Here is a 15,211-nt window from a genome sequence, read left to right as displayed (position 1 = left end):
TAAAAAAAAAACTGTAAAACAGGGCGGGGGGATCTCTCCCATATAATTAAAATAGGACAAGGGGTCATAAATCCAAAACTGTTTTGTTTTTAATTAAAGAAAAATCTATGCAAATGTATAAACATCTATACAAATTAGGGCTGTCAATCGATTAAAAAATGTAATCTAATTAATTACATACTCTGTGATTAATTAATCAAAATTAATCGCATACATAATTAACGGTGCCTGAACCGATACTTTTTAAGAAAGTAAAAAAAAGAAAAGAAAAAAAAAGGGTACTAAACAACATCCGGTGACATTAAAGAACGGCTTGTTTATTGCTAAGGTTTTTCCTATTAATGATCCAGGCAACACATTCTCGTCTCCCTCCTTCATTTTACAGTCCAATGGTGGCTAGAACGGCTCCGGGTCAAACGTCAATATGGAATGGATTACGCGTTATTTTTTCTCAGATTAATTAATCGAAATTAACGCGTTATTTTGACAGCCCTAATACAAATGTATACACATGTAATAACAACATAACACATGTCACACATGACATTTCATGCTGCAATCCTCTCCAAAAAACTGAGCTCTCCCTTTAACCATTCACACTGCTCATACATTTGATGTGACTGTAAATTCGAAGGCTCGTTTACATTCAAACCGGTGACAGTTTCAGTGGGGCACAGCAACTTAATGTTGAATTCACACGCTCTTTTCACATCGTAGGAAAGCACACCGCTATCGCCAAATGAGTGACAATTTTGTTTGGCAAATTTTCGCTAATCAGTGTATGATGAAGGCATGTTGGGTGGGTGAAATTAGAAAGCTAACGTTAGCTAATGAGTAGCAGCTGACCGTTCGTTTGCTCCGTTCCCACTGTAGGGAGACTCATTTGCCGAGAGAACAGCTGACAGCCCGGGAGAGGCACTGTCTGGTTAACACAAGATTTTAGCTGTGACTGTCCTTCCTTTGCCGTACCTGAAGTTGCTGCATTTTGGCTGCCGTCTGTAGATTCCTTCATGCACAACTCGTATTCTTTCGGATCTTTCATACTAAATGTTTTAACAGCGCCGATGTTGTGTATTGTTTAAGGTCCTCGCCACCACGAGACAAATCTGCATTGCAAATTGAACATGTAGCTGGACTTGAATGGCCTTCTTTTCATTACATCGACCAGCGTACTGCGCGTAGTGCAAGCGTAGGGTTCGGTGGAAAAAAATGTCAAGGTTCGGCAGAAACCGAACCCCGTCAAAAAGCCCAATATTCGTCCGAATCCGAACCCGAATCCTGGATTCGGTGCATCCCTACTGTAAATTACACCTATGGGTTTGGGTTAATTTTTACATGTTACTTCACTTACGGTTACGTACACGACATTCATAAAGTTAAAAGAAAATGCCGTCTCCTTTTATTTTCAGGCAGGACACGAACCTCTAGCCTGGCTCCGCCCTCCTACGTACTTCCGCTCAATTTTCATTTCCCTTCAGTACTACGTCTGGGTTCGCGGTATAGTCTTAGGTTTTCTCCAAGACTATTTTCTCCATTCGGTCCGTTTTGGCAACGCTGCCGAATATCCAGAAGTTAAAGCCCGAGCAAAAACAATATTTGCTGAGTTGTGTTGGTGGCCATGATGTTATGGCCCTCCTCCCCACGGGGTTTCGGGAAAAGTTTGATTTTCCAGCTCGCTCCGTTAGTGGTGAAGGAGTTGGAATTTTGTAATTTTAACGCTAGCGATGCTAATGCTAAATATAAGCCTTGACGGTCTCCCCTCTTGTTGCACATGTGCATGACATACGTCACGACCAAACGTTAGTGATTGGTTATGGCAGATCCAGAGTTGCTCTGGGCAGATCCAATAGCTTTAAACTTCCACAGAGTACCCGCCTTCAAGGAAGTTAACACTTGTCAATGGAGAGTGGCCAGACTCTCTGGACTAATGAAATGTACCAGAGTCTGGTAGGACCAGGCTAACGAACCTCGGCCTCCTGGGTGAAAGTCCTGTGCTGCCTCCCTATGCGAGACTTGGCATAAATATGAATTGGTACCACTTTATTTCAGTAATAAACTGACTGCTGTAGCACATTTAAATCAATGCAAACATAATAAACAGCAGCTTGGCCAACATAGCAACAATAAAAAGTCAATCCCTAACTTGATTTTTCAATCGTAAACCTTATATGTGCTTGCACGTGCGTACTGTATGTGTGTTTATGTAAAAAAAATTCTCATAACTTTGGTTCAGTATAATTTAGTGATTTTCTTGCTAGAGATTTCCCACCGCTAATGAGCTTCATTTAGCAAACACCCAAACAACAAAGTGGTGGTGATTCCCACCTTATTACTTGACTTCAGATAAATCGCTCCATGCAAACTATCTCATTTGTTTGCTTTGACAAATTCTAATTGAGAACAGCCTCTCTTAATATGCCCTGGCCAAGCGGGATTGGGTAAGGGGTGCTATTCAATTATGAAAGTTTTCACATTGGTAATTAGTCAGGGCTGTAACGTATTGTTTTATGGCCTTGGTTGTGCGTTGAGGTGGGAATGAGATGCTTTTAATGTGCGCGCTGAGAGGATTTTGTTTGTTAATGCACTGTCTGTAATGAAGCTATGCAATCTAAAAAGCAAAGTGGATGACAAAGAGACTCACTCATGCCCGCACGCATACACACACACACACACACACAAATCACTGTAGAGGCCAGATGATTTTTAAGGAGGGACTTGTTGAAGCATGTACGTGGCTCATCTGCTTTCTAAGAGGAGGGATTTTAGCAGCAAAGGAAAAATGTAAGAAATCTTTTTTATGCAAAGGGTGTATTTTAGGAAAAAACATTATTTACACAATACAATCCCAGCTTGGTCTCTCAGCAGGAAGTGCACACGAATGACCAATCCATGCATTAGTAAAATTAGGTTGAGAGATTTTTTTTGTCTTCTGTTTAAAATTTTTTTTATAGGAAATGCTTCAATATACTACAATGGCTCCTTTCACAAGAAAAATAAAAGTAGCTGATGTTTTCTTTTAGTTGATGATGAGAAACATACGTACTGATGTTTGAGTTGCATCTCAAACATCAGTACGATCTACATCAAAACTCACCTCCACTTATGTTCTTAGTTTGTGATATGCACACAGCACACCCGCTGTCTAACAGTGGAAGCCAAAGAATGATCAGAACATGAAATCACATCCCTTCAAGCAGCACTAAAACAGGCTTGTAGCTGCAACTGGAAAGCTGTCCCTTGTATTATTCATATTTTGTTAAACTGTGCAAACTCTTTGTTATTTGCTTTACTTGTTGTTGCTTTGGAGTCCAGATGATATCAAAGCATACATCATTTGTTTGGCTTTAGATGATATTTCTCATTCTGTAATTGATTGTTTAATTAAGACACTATGTCAGTGTAATGTGAAGTCAAATTCTAAGGGCACAGGTTGAAAGGAATATAAATTAAAAAAAACAATACATGAAATATAAATGTTTGAATTTCAAAAACACAGAGTTGAGTAGGGATGTGTGTACGTGTGTTCAAATTTTAAAAATAAAGAAATAAATAAATCCTGCACCTTAATTTAATGATCGTTTCTGGAGCGGTGCCAACGCGTTAATGAGTGATTAAAAATAAATAAAGACCCGACAGACAGGAGGGGAGGAAGAGAAACAACAAGGGATCCTGGCTTTTATAGCTTTTACATTCCACACTTTGCTTTCTTAGTTACTTACTTAGTTTGTGTGTGTGTGTGTGTGTGTGTGTGTGTGTGTGTGTGTGTGTGTGTTTTGCTTTGCTTTGCACAGTAACCCAATGTACCTATAGGATCCAAAATGACTAGCGAGTGTCCTGTATTTTCTGTAGTCATAAGCAGGCCAAAATTAGCCAATGATTTTAACAATCAGGTTAATAATACCCGGGGGGCGGGGGGGGGGGGGTTACAGAACACTTTAAGCCTTCTCACGATCCATCAGAATGATAAGGGAATTCTGTAGTTTCCTCTTTTCATCTTTTCTCCTCATATTTGACTTATTGCACTTGGAAATGCCAAAGTGCTATGTCTCCCGCTGCCTCTCTCTTTCTGACAATCCCAATTAGTCCTCATGGCTCATTAGCAGCAAACCCAACTTAATCAGCAGCCCCAAAACACAGAGGAAAGGATGGGTGAAAGAAGACTGGAAGAAAAGAGAGGGGGGGGGAGAAGGAGAAAAGATAACAGGCAAATGCATTGATGAGGTCCATTAAAAACTGTTAGCCCATGCTGCACCGTGCCCAGAAACCCTTTGACTTTTCCACAACTATAATTACCATTAGCTCGCAATGTTTTTCAAGTGCCGTTGACCCTCGTGCGTTATTGAACGCCCCACCAATAATGTGGTGAGCAGCTTAATTGGCTGGCCATTAATGAGACAGAGGTGAAGGGGGACGAAGCAATGGAGGATGATGGAGACCTCGGAGGGACGGGAGAAGATTTCTTTGTCTCATTCAGTTCTGCAGTAACTTCTCAACATATTGAGTAATACAGTATACAGTAGGTCAAATACGATGATAACACCCCTCCCGCTGCTACGCTACTTTGGCGTAGGCACAGTTCACGCCTCGCCGCTGTCCATTAACCCTCATGTTGTTTTCCCGTCCACCATTAACTTGTTATCCTTCCGGGTCAAAATTTGAAGATTACATTTTCCTTTTCTTTGTCACTTTTTTCAAAGCTTTTTTTTATTCATGGTCAATAAACCCAATTTATATGGCGGAAATTATTAATTATTTTTGACTAAAAGTTAAGATCACAGGATGTTGAGTGAATCACATACTCAAAGTTTAGTCAGGATACGGTTTTGAAAACATTAAAAACGTTTTTTTTTTTTTTTTTCAAATGCTATAAAATTGAATGAAACACCTAAAATTCAATAAAAGTAATCATTAATTTAACCTGCGAAGAATGTTTTATGTACAGCCATGCATCCATGTTAATTTTAGGCAATTTTGGTTGACAGTAACCCATATTTGTGATGTAAAAAAAACGTTGAAAACGGGTCACATTTGAGCTGAGGAAAACACAAGGGTTAATACCTGACAATGGACCCCTCTTCGGGCATTAACCCTTACTTACCAGAGGGCCATGTGGAAGAGAAATCATGGGGTTTGAAAAATCAAAAGGGCTTATTTGTGTGGGAGAAAAAAAAATGTGCTTAGCAAATTTCGTAGCAAAGTCAACATTTTGGCCAAAGGGTGGTGCGAAAGAAACGCTCATGAAGTGTCCAAAATGGAAAGGGTTCGTCCTCTGGAGAGCATGCCATTTTAAACTTGCCATTCTTAGGCCACCAATTGGTAAACCCCTTAGCATTCCGAAGCGTGAAGGCTACCGTAGCTGTAATACGTACTTTGAACTGCGTGGCGCGAGAGAGTTGATTGCGATATATGATCTCAACGCTAGATGAGAAATTCCTACACATTAGACCTTTAAGACAAATAAGTTTTCTGAAATGTAATGTTTAAATATGAAAATGATGCATTGATCTTGTTAAATATGTGTTAATTTGCATACAGTTCCAGAAGAGAAATCTGAATATTGGATATTCAGCCAGGTTCAAAATGCTTCTTTTATTTTGTTGACACATTAGAGTCAACGGTTTTTACAGATGGAATTATGGATATCTCTTTTATATCACTCCTTAAATCAAAATATGGTGTCAACAGCCATAAAAGAAATCCATTTTTGCCACTTTTTTTGGGATATAAAATGTTACATTAATCAGGCTATGAATTATATCTGAACAAATCCCTCTGTAAAAACCTTCAGAATATAGATACGAGTGAAACTGGAAAGTTTTTCGTATGTAAGTGCTACTGAAGTGGAGATTTCTGACTCAGAAGAAAAACCCATTTTGAGAAAACTGAAAAAAAATTTACAGCCACAAATAGACAAAGTGTAATAAAATAACCACCTGAATGTGTATTTTAGTTTAATTTAGTCTGAAAGAAGACTGTGGATGCTTAAATAGCCCCAAAAAACTCTAAATTAAATAAATTGATGGTTTTTCCTAGGGGTGTCTCCCCTGAAAGTGACACATAAGCCAAAAATAAATGTTTACATTACACTATTTAAACTACAATATTGTTGAATTATTTTTGCAAACTATTCAGATTAGAAAAGAATCAGATGTAGGTTGATAAAACATTCCAAACTGGTATGTTTCAAAAAATTTCTTTTAGGTCCTGGAGGTGTGACAAGGGAGAGTACAACATCTGGTTTTCCGTTTTCTAAGTTTGATCTAAATAGTTTTCCCTTTTGTGTTTATGACTTCAGAACAGGTGGGAAAAAAATGTTTTTGCGAGGAGTTCCAATTAATTTCACTTGTTTTTTTTAAACTTTTTTCTCCGCTGGCAAAATGTTCCCCCCACCTGTTTCACAAATGTACTTTTTTTTCATCTGTAAAAACGGGTAAAAAAATGGGTTTTTTTTGGTAGGTGAAATGAATTGGGATTTAGAAAGATTATCTCGTTAAAACCTTTTTGCAGGTGTTCTTCAGTCATAAACAGCAAATAAAACTATTTAGATCACACTTAGAAAATGGATCACCAGATACATTTTTTTTTCACTTTGCCTTTCGGGGCTTCCGTAGATGAGCCTCCCAAACTTTTCTAGTAAAATGCTTGTGTCGTTGGCTAGTGTATTTAACCCTTGCGTTGTCTTCGGGTCAAATTTGACCCGTTTTCTAAATGTCTATATCAGAAATATGGGTTTCTTTGTTACTACCTCATTGTAATTACCCAAAAATAACACGGATGATTTCATACAACGCGCTTTGCAAGGATGCCAAAGATCGGATCTCTACTTTCAGTGAATTTTGGGTGTTTTGTTCAAATTTTTGGCATTTGAAAAAAAAGAAATCAAAATGTTTTGAAACAGTATCCTTATTGAACGTTGACATATACCCTTATGTGATTATCATACCATATGTATCATGGTATGCACACCAAACAATGAAGAAAATCTGCAGAAAATAATCATTTGTCGCCGCCCTAACTTCATGCTTTTAGGCTACCCAGAACCTTTAGTACTTGAAAGAATCACATACAATGCTTGAGGAACCATTCCCTAAATAAAGAGGTCCTTCAGTTGGTGTTGGCTCTTTGAAGAACCATTAAAGAACCATTATTTTTCTGTGTGTCACTCTTTTTGGCTGCGGACCAAACATCAGTGATGATAGGCATGTTCATAACATCTGAAAGGACATGGGCACAACACTCCTTAATGATTCCTGAATTACCTGTCAGTTATTTGGAAAAAAAAAACATAAGAGTGCAAAAATGCTGAAACACAACAGGAAGAGTAAGGCACTGCAAGAAACTACCCAGTAATCAATCAATCAATCAAAATGTATTTATATAGCACTTTACAGCAACCAGCAGGTATCCAAAGTGCTTAACATCAGAAACCAAGAGTAAAAACACATATACAATAGAAAGAATGAACATAGAAAACAGTAAAATCAGAAATGGTTACAAAGAAACAGAAGAATGAAATTGTCACACCACTGCTACTTATTAAAAGCCAGACTGAAAAGATACGTTTTAAGTTTGGGCCTAAAAAGTGCTCCATCTGTAATAGTGTGAATATCAGGGGGTAACTTGTTCCAGAGTCTCGGGGCAGCAACTGCAAAACCCTGATCACCCCACCGTTTATATCTAGACCTTGGCACTTCTAAAACAGGCTGATTTGAAGGACGCAATGAGCGGTTGTGCTCCTGCAAAGTTAAAATGTCAGACAAATACTCCGGGGCCAGATCATTTAAGGCCTTTAAAGCAAACAATAAAATCTTAAAATCTATTCTAAAATGCACATGGAGCCAATGTAGAGTGTAGAGAACGGGAGTGATGTGTGCACGTCTGGATGTATTTGTTAAAAAGCGAGCAGCAGCATTTTGCACAAGTTGAAGACGTGAGATGGAAGAGAGAGAGAGCATTACAGTAATCCAACCTTGAACTAATAAAAGCATGAATCGCCTTTTCTAGATCGTGCCTGTTAAGGAAGGGCTTAACTTTAGCCAGGAGACGAAGCTGGAAAAAGCTCATTCTAACAACATTACTGAAGTACATACAAATGATTCCAGAAAACAAATCTGAAATGACTTCATTTGAATGGGAAGTGGATGAGAAAAATGGATGGTCCAGCATAACACATACATACTCAAGATGGAGACATTTATTTTGTGTTTTTGCAGAAAAAAGAAAGTGTGTGTATATATATATATATATATAATTATACTACTATGAAGTTACACAGGTCACATAAGGGTTGAAATTAGTCGGTGTCGGGTTTCAGAGGGCCTCACTTGCTCGGCTTTGTCTACCTTTGGAGCTGAGAATGAAATATTTATTGACAGCGAGAAAAACACAACGTAGCAAGGAGAGGAGAAGAGATAAAAGAAGAGGACGGAGAGAGAGAGAGAGAAGGAAGTAAGGGAATAGAGGTGGAGAGCAGGGACGGGAGGAGGGGAAGGAAAAGGTATGAGAGGCAAAAAACAAAAAAAAACAACCTGTGAGAGGCAACAATGGAGGGAGAACGAGAAGTGGGAATGGACAAGGGGGCAGACAGAAGAATGGAAGAGAAAGATCAGACGAAGTAAAAGAAGTGAGGAGGAGAGGAGAAGAAAGGGAAGTGGCAGAGGAAAACAAAACAAGACGGAAAAGGAAAGTTCACAATGTTTAGCAACCCCATTATCACACGCTGGCACACACACAGACACAAACACACACACACCAGTTGCTGTATAACAGGATTAGTGCGCTGCTGAAAAGGAGAGCGAAAACCCTGAGACACAAACACATATTCAACCACACGGAAAGCAGAAACATCCATTAGCGATGGACACACATTGCTCTCACTCACCGTCCTTTCACTCTCTATCTCACAACAATCACTCGCTCGCCCGTCTGCATGCTTATTAGTGCATTCTCTCTCTCTCTCTCTCTCTCTCTCTCTCTCTCTCTCTATCACTCTTATTCTCTCTTCCTCAGCAATGTGAGATTCCAAGTTCTTTTAAGCTTGCATATACTGTTTACGTAGTTATCCTGTATTTAACCTTAAAATCTCATATCTAGTGATCGGAAAGTTTATGAATCATGAGAAAAAGAAAATTATGTTACAGTGAGTCTCGTGCAAGAACATTGTCATATCCAACAAACTCTCCTAACTGCACAAACTTTCCATAAAATCATCTCTCAATGCAAATCAAACCAGCTATTAGGCTAACAGACGTAAAACCATGGCAATCTCTAGGTATGGTGAAGGGTATGTGATGATGTGGGGCTATTTTAATTCCAAAGGCCAAGGGAACTTTATCAGGATGCGTAGTATCCTGGATCCATGAAATAACTGGCCTTTAAAAATAAAACTCTGCCTGCCTCTATGGGAATTTAACATAGGGGTGTACTCACTTTTGTTGCCAGCGGTTTAGACATTAATGGCTGTGTGTTGAGTTATTTTGAGGGGACAGCACGTTTACACTGTTATACAAGCTGTACACTTAATACTTTACATTGGAGCAAAGTGTAATTTCTTCAGTGTTGTCCCATTAAAAGATATAATGAAATATCTACTAAAATGTGAGGGGTGTATTCACTTTTGTGAGATACTGTACATGGAGAAAATAGGTGACGTTGGAGCTGGTGGTATAACAAACACGGTAATTGGCTATGACATGGAGGGCGGACTTAAAAGAGAACGATTGGATAAAAAAAACTTCTCGATTGGATATAAAAAAAAAACCCTCTAATTTAAAGCTACTCCAATATAATTGGCTAATGCAGACAATAGAATAAATACAACAGTGACATACCGGACCTTTGTTTGAAATGCAACGAGGGTAAAGGAACATGTATGCGCTGTGTCTGGGAGTGTGACAAAATGAAAACCTTCTGGAGGGGGGGGTGGTCAATAAAACTATGTTCATCTGGTCTGTGAACATTCCACGTGACTCTAAGATGATTTTGCTGCACCTGTAGCCAACAAATCTCAACCTGAAACCCCAAGAATATAAAGTTATTGATTTTGCCGTACTACAGGCAAACAGGACTGCAGCTTTCATCTGGAAGAAAATGGAGGCACCAATTGGTGCTTGGATCAAGAATATGGAGCAATGCATGTCCATGGAGAGACTGATGGAATATTGAGAGGCAAATTGGGGGGTGTATGAGAAAATGTGAAGGCTATTTGACTAGTTTCTAAAAGAAGAAGACATAGGGGAGCTGCTACTGTGATACTGTCATATCATCTGGTTTTTATTTTTTGATTGTTGTAATACGGCAAAGGTTGAGAGAGACATTTTTTTTGTGGGTTGGGACATTGTAAAAAAAAAAAAAAAAAAGATAGAATTCTCCTAGCAACAACTGTAGCCATGCCAAGTCATGGCAACACATTATTGTTATTGTTGTAATAATAATACAAATAATAATAAAACACCACAATGTATTAACTACCCATGAGTTTCATTTTTATTTTGGTAGTGGACATTCATAGTGGACACATTTAACCTCTACATTCATTTAGTTTAAACCAATAACAAAATAACTTTTTTTATTTCTTTTTTTTTTATTTAGGCTGTATAACACACAAGAGAAACTTCAAAATACAGTATATTGCTGAAATCAGCTGCACAGTTGCACTGTTTTGCATGAGGCTCGTAATCTTTTTCAATAACATATTCATCATCACAAACAGATTCCTCCTATCTGTAAAGTATGTACAAATGACTGCTCAGTGAATGCTTTGAATTCTGTTTTGTCATTTTGGCCTTCATTTGTTATCATCATTACTGCTTTAATTAACATGACCCATCTTTAGTCTTTAACAAATAGTGACATACAGTACCTTCGGCTCTGCCTTAACAAGCCATAAACACGGGGCGACTGTTTTCTGAGGTCATAATTCCTCCTCTCTGGATGTCATTTACTGCTCCGCTAGAAAATCAGGAACCATCACCTGAACTTAATCAAAATTTTGCCAGGCTTTAAATGGAAAACATTTCACAGATTGTTCCGGTATATCCCCTTTTAATTAAGAATGTAACCTTCTTATCAAGCGCCAGGGTTGACAAATCACCATGAATGTATTTGTTACACTTTGAAAGAAGTTTGAAAACTTCTCAAAGAGCAGCCACATTTACATACCACTTCCAGATAGATTGGGGGGGGGGGGGCAGTGTGTTTCGTCTAATCCCAAATTAGGATCTTAATTTTGTGCGCGTTAAACGGTCTACAGAGAGGCTTTGCTCTCACATTGGAGAAAAAGAAGAGGTTGAAAAAAAAGATAGATTGTGGTTTTTCTGGTTCTATTGTTCTTGACTTGTACCGATGGCTTAAATAAGGATACATTTCTCTTTTTCATGATTCAAAATATATATATATATTTTTTTTTCTTTCATTTAACTGTAATAAATAATCTGAACTGTTCTATAGTGCTTTACGCACAACACAGTTGATGCTATTCGAAAAAGTGAGGAAGTCACACCCATGTTAACACTCCAGCAGCTTTTTACACAATTAAACCTAGACCTATTGTGGTCATGCAGGCACAGTTAAAGCCAACCAGCAAAAGTGTGTTTTTGATCGTTCTCAAAGTTATTGATAGACTGAATAACGGGAGACATAAGGTCTGTCACCATATGACATTTTTTCTTAAATGGAAGGACGGACAAAAGCCCAGTTTTGAGCTGCTGAAGTTTCTGGAGAGCAAAAATACATGCAAGTGTAAGACCATGCAGTGCTACAGAAAGTGCTTAACAAATAACAAGGTTTTATACTCAACTGGCTGGAAATAACAGGGAACCAGTGGAGGAAAGCAATTTAGTTTTTAATCTTGTTTGGAGCCTTTCTGCAGATTTTCTGTTCAGATGAAGGTGGATTAAGAAGCACCAAAATATGGAGAGACAGGAAAAGAGAGACATTGGTGAATATGAGGTATATGATTGATTTTCAGGTCAGAAACAGAAAGGAAGGAGCTGATGTTAAAAATGATGATGTTTATCAAATCTAAGTGCACTACAAACTTTGTTGCACATGTTTAAATGTAGAGGGGAAAGTAACCAAAATGTTTAGGGATATGGGGGGGTTGCTTTTAAAGAATGAATACCACAATTTCAGATTAATTGTGATTTTGCGGTGGAAGGTTTTAATATATATATATATATTAATGACCTGCTTCATGTAGTTCTACTGGAACATAGGGTCAGTTTCAGTAAATTTGACAGAAAGTTAGTTTTATAAGTCTTACCTACTGCACCTTTAAGTACAGTACTTGAGTAAATGTACTTAGTTGCATTCCACTGTTGCAGGGGTATTAGAATGACGTGATTTACTTGATGATTATCAAGTATAATATGCATAATCAATGTCATTAAAAAAAAGACAATAATGTTTATATTTCATTATTAGATAGCCTCAGTCTTCCCTGCTAAGGTCATCCTGACTGGTTTGTCACAGACTGGTTGCGCATGAGTTAAGGATTGAGAAAAGGAGGAAAACGTTTGAACCTAAGTGAAAACTATTTGTGCACATCAGTGCCTCAGGATCAAATATGTGTCTGTCATACGTTTCATTCAAACCGATCGTTATTGCTGAGTGTGATGACAAGAGGAAAAGAACACTAACTTTAAGTCAATAGCATTTGATTCTACGCAGGATGCGTTGTTGTTTATGAAGATGCTATTGTGATTCAGGGAAATATTGCAGGACTTTGTCTTGGACTGTGGGTAAAAGTGGCAAACAAAGAAAGTGACAGTCAATAACTGAGGGAATGCAAATGTAGCTTATACCTAGTTATTTAGTTGAGTATCAGTGTTTCTTATATAGGGGTACTAGTACCCCAAGGGGTACTTTGGAGTATGGGCGTACGTGAGAATTTTTTGTTTAGCATAATTCCTAACATAATTATACTATAATAACAAATGAATTAAGTGACAGGGTCTAAACAATTAAAAATGTATGCAAGCCTAAACTTTAGCCTAAACTTGCACAGCATTGTACCTCTTTATATAGCCTTTTTTCTACCGAAAATGTTCCCCCTATTATTTAGAGAGGTAGATTTGTCCCCCTCAAAGAAATATCAACGACATCCCACTCCCCTAAAAAGAGGTATAATAACTGGTCAGGGTGATAAAAAATGTGCGGAAAACAGTAACTGTGTCGACTTTGTGTTATTTTTCACTATTTGAAAAATAGAAATGTGATTTATTTAAATTTTCTTGTCCTTTATGTAGATTCTGGTGTTAACAAGGTCTCATTCTCGAACAGATTTGTTGTTGAGATGCATGATTTAAAAAAAAAAAAAGAAAGCGTCCTGAAACACGTGATGTTTGGAATGTGCACAAAAGTTTTTAACAATACAGGAGAATAATAATTTCCTTTACATAAATCAAAACATTTGCACCATAAATTGTTGCAGAAAAAGTGTTGTGATGCTCCAAATCAGACCCCTCCCCCCAGTTATAATGTGTGTGTGTGTGTGTGTGTGTGTGTGTGTGTGTGTGTGTGTTCCATTGCTGAAACAAACAAAACCTACACCTATGCTGTAAAGTGTCCTGAGATCACTTCTGTTATGATTTGACACTATACATAAAATGAAATTGCATTGGTTATTACAGGTACCAAAAACTAAATGTGGTTTTATGACTTTAATGAATAGATTAGATCCTGAGAAATGTCCACGTCTAAAATGCAGCTAAAAGCATGTCATTTTTTTTACCTACAGGAAATTATCCAAAGCCTAGACAAAAAAGTCCCAGCCCTGACCTACTGCTAATCTTAAATACAAGGCATGTTTCTGGAGTAAAAGCAGGCAGAACGCTGGCCGTGTCTACATGAACAAGGAAAGAGAATTTGTTTGATCCATCTTTCATTGCGATCTCTCTCCTTCAGATTTCTGCTCTGCCATTCAGCGTTGCATCACGGCTTTCACCGCGGCATGCTGGGGGAATTTGAGTTTCTGGAGAATCTGTGTCTCGGATCATCTCCTGATTTGTTGAAAATATGGAAGGAGGGCTTTTTTGGTCTGAGGCTGGGTATGTGAGGTAGGAAAGAGGGAGGGAAACAGATTGACTGGGTGATGGGAGAGAGGGATGTATATGAGATGAAGGGAGTCGAGGAGTAAAAGAGGGGGAGGCGGTGAAAGACAAGTGGAAACAAAAGAGAACATAAGGATAAAGAGGGAGGGGGGAGAGGATAAAAGGAACAAAAAGAAGCATGATAGAGAAAGAGAGAATAAAGTTAATAAGGAGAGAGGGTGGAGGTTAGAGATAAGCATTCCTCCCGAGCAGCTATTCACGTGCTGTTTTGTCTCTACATATTCTAAGTAGTTCCTATTACGTTTACACAAGTTGCACTTAGCACAGCTGCCAGCGACATTTCCTTGTCAAACTTGTGCAGGCTCACACCAGAAATGTGTAAAATCAAAGAGTCCGCTGAGGGAGAAATCACTAGGACATGGTGAAACAGAGAGAAATACTGCGGGTTAGAAAAGGCCTCACAAAGTCCATCCAAAACAAGTTGGAATAAAACATGAAATAAAGTGTTAGTCAAGGTCCAAAGCTGCCAGCTCCATGGTGGTGTAACTGGGAACAAGCTACAGTATTCACCTGGCAACAGTAAGGGAAAAGCCAATTGGAAGGGGCACAGGTTTGTCTCCCTGTGTGTGTGTGTGTGTGTGTGTGTGTGTGTGTGTGTGTGTGGTGTGTGTGTGTGCAGCGTGTACGTGCGTGTGCGTGCGCGTGTGTGTGTGTGTGTGTGTGTGTGTGTGTGTGTGTGTGTGTGCGCACGCGTCATCTCTGAAAAGGACCCTCAGAGATTTTTTTTGTGTTAGTTGGAAGAAAATATCAGGAGGAGGCTGCTCTTAAAAATGTAGCTGTCAATCTTCAAGTCAGGCATAAAGTGTTCAATCTGTTCAATAAAATAATGTTGGAAATGATTTAAATTCAAATAGCAACTTGTTGTATTTTAGCAGAATCCTGAAAGCAGCAGAAACACAGAACTGAATACACTTTAATATCTGTTTAATATTGCAAATAATTCAACATTATCGCATATTTTCCTCATATTGTGCAGCCCACACATCGTGTGTGTGTGTGTGTGTGTGTGTCAAATTCAATGTGTCATGTGTCATTCAAATTACAAAAAAACTGGGATTCTTTCCATTAATGATTTATACTTCTACTTAGAGAGAGTAATC

This window comes from Sander vitreus, chromosome 2, assembly GCF_031162955.1.
Source record: "Sander vitreus isolate 19-12246 chromosome 2, sanVit1, whole genome shotgun sequence".
NCBI classification, from domain to species: Eukaryota; Metazoa; Chordata; class Actinopteri; order Perciformes; family Percidae; genus Sander; species Sander vitreus.
Note: the sequence above shows the minus strand (reverse complement) of the source record.